Source organism: Alosa alosa, chromosome 13 (assembly GCF_017589495.1).
Source record: "Alosa alosa isolate M-15738 ecotype Scorff River chromosome 13, AALO_Geno_1.1, whole genome shotgun sequence".
Lineage (NCBI taxonomy): Eukaryota > Metazoa > Chordata > Actinopteri > Clupeiformes > Clupeidae > Alosa > Alosa alosa.
Window position 1 is genome coordinate 10,623,542 of NC_063201.1, and position 2,367 is coordinate 10,625,908.

At 42.0% G+C, this 2,367-nt stretch overlaps 1 long non-coding RNA gene across 1 annotated transcript in view; it reads right to left on the reverse strand.

The window, feature by feature from the left end:
* Positions 1–677: 677 nt before the first annotated feature.
* Positions 678–2,367, reverse strand: part of LOC125306025 — a 104,940-nt gene continuing 103,250 nt past the window's right edge. The window contains exon 5 of the long non-coding RNA XR_007195484.1: positions 678–785. This is a non-coding gene — a long non-coding RNA (uncharacterized LOC125306025). The remainder of the gene's footprint in view (positions 786–2,367) is intronic.

Here is a 2,367-nt window from a genome sequence, read left to right on the forward strand (position 1 = left end):
AGATGTGTTCTGTTCTATGTCCATCAGTGAGTTCTACGTTTACTTACTTACTTCTTTGTTAGGGTTGTTAGGGTTTTTTTACCCTAAGGAACACCTGCCCCTTCCCAAGCATACACACACACACACAAGCGTGCGCACCCGCATGCACACGCGCGCGCACACACACACACACACACACACACACACACACACACTATCCTGCCCAATACCGGATAGGAGACACAAAGGGGGTCAAAGGTCATTTCTGAAAACAAGACATCAAGGGTGGAGTAAGGAGACATGAGGGTCAAAGTTCACAGTGCTCTGACACCCCACAGTGGTGGGGATGTTGATAGACCATGAAGACATGGCTACCACCCCCCACACCTCCACCCCCTCCCTCAATAGGGCCCTTGTTTACGGGGGGCCTCTAGGGCTTGGTTGGGGTTGGGGGCTCATACAATTACCCCAACACCCCACAGTTTGTAGATGCCTTCATCTGGAGACTGGAGCACCTCTCACACCAGGAAAACACCATCTCCTCCATCCCTCCATCCCTCCCTCCATCCATCTGTCTCATGAATCTCTCATTCTCCAACTACTTCCTCTGCCTATTCGTTAGCTTTTACTCTTCCTCCACTGTCACTTCTGTCTCCATCTCTTTCTTCTGCCTTCCATACCTCTCCTTTTAAACTTCTTCTCTCTCTCTCTCTCTCTCTCTCTCTCTGTGTCCTCTGGTCTTCACATCCGTTGGTCTGATGATGAATGCCCGTCTGCCGTCGGACAGAGCCACAGAGGAACACATCCTGCGAGGAAACAAGTGAACAGAAAGGGAAAAGGAAATGTGGTTAGCTTTCGGTATTTTTGGCACATGTTAACAAGGAAAGTCTAGCAGGAAATTTGTTTTTTAAGTGTGCCCTTTATTGAGAATCTTACACAGCATGTCTTTGTTAGAGCACTAAAAGGAAATAAAGTAACACTGCACAAAGATGAAGATTCCTCATTATTTAATTTACCGGTACTACTTTATCGTAGTAATAAAAGACAAATACAGTGCATAATATGGAAAATATTCACAGCACGTTTTCCACATTTTGTTATGTTTCAGACTCATCTTAAAATGGATTCAATTATTAATTGATTGATTAATTAATTATTAATATTTTTTTCTTATCAATCGACACACAATACTCCAAAACTCCACAAAAAAGCTAGTGTTTGGAGTGTTTTGTAAATATATAAAACAAAATACGAAAGACTGTTGGTTGTTCCAAACTTTTCCATTTGAGAATGGTGGAGGCTACCATGCTCTTGGGCACTTCTAATGCTGCAAAAAAAAAATGTTGTAACCTTCCCCAGATCTGTGTCTTCACACAACCCTGTCTCGCAGGTCTACAGACATGGAACTCCCTTTCAAGAGAGTTCCATTATCAGCATCATAGTTGGCCCCACAAGGCTTCCGTTTTCATTCCTTATTACATGGCTCTTCAGAGTGCTGCAGAAAGTTCCATTCACATGAATGGGCCTTCCCAACGTTCGGGCCTATATTAAATCTATATAAATCACCGGCAATGTATATAATCACCGCTGTCAATGGCAACGGGTTGATTAACGTCTTTCATGTCCCTCACTTAAAGGAATTCCGTTAAACTTATTGCAATGGAATTTCATTGAAAGGGAAAGTAAGCTAGTAAGGCGGTGCCACCCCGCTTTATCTGAAACTGTCAAGTTCTATCTGTGTGGCGAACTATTTATTTTGTCAGCGAATCTGAAAGCATTGTAAAATCATTTTTAAAGATTCATTGTGTTAGGTTTCTTTTCTCGCTTTGGCAAGTAGCCGTGTAATAAGCGGGATAATGTATTGTCCGCCCGGTAATTATCAGAAAATAAGTCCTTCAGGTGGAAACAAAGCCCCTCGCTTCTTGGCGATGGGGTTTCTATTCTCCTATCGGGATGACCCTCTGATACAGCGGAATAAGCTATCCCTTACTAATTATCTTAATGCAGAGGAAGTAGATTTGGAACCAATTAGAATGTTCAAGCATTGTTTTTGTTTTTATTGTTGAAAGGGTCTATAATTTAATGGTACTAAATGAGAGGACTTCTTCTGTACACAGTGAACAGTCTGAATTACTGTACATTTACCACTTCACGTGGAGACTTATATGAATATGGATATGGATAACATATTTTGTCTGTTTTGAACTCTGTTGACTGTAAAACAGTTCTAATTTTGTCAAGCTCACAATATAGTTTCATCTGCCACAATATGATGGATGTGGAGGTTTATAGAGACGCCTCATTTCAGCCAGCCCTCCCACTGCCTACAGGGAGTCAACTGTTAAAAATGCATCTCACAGTAAGTGTAGAACTTGTGGGGTTAGACCC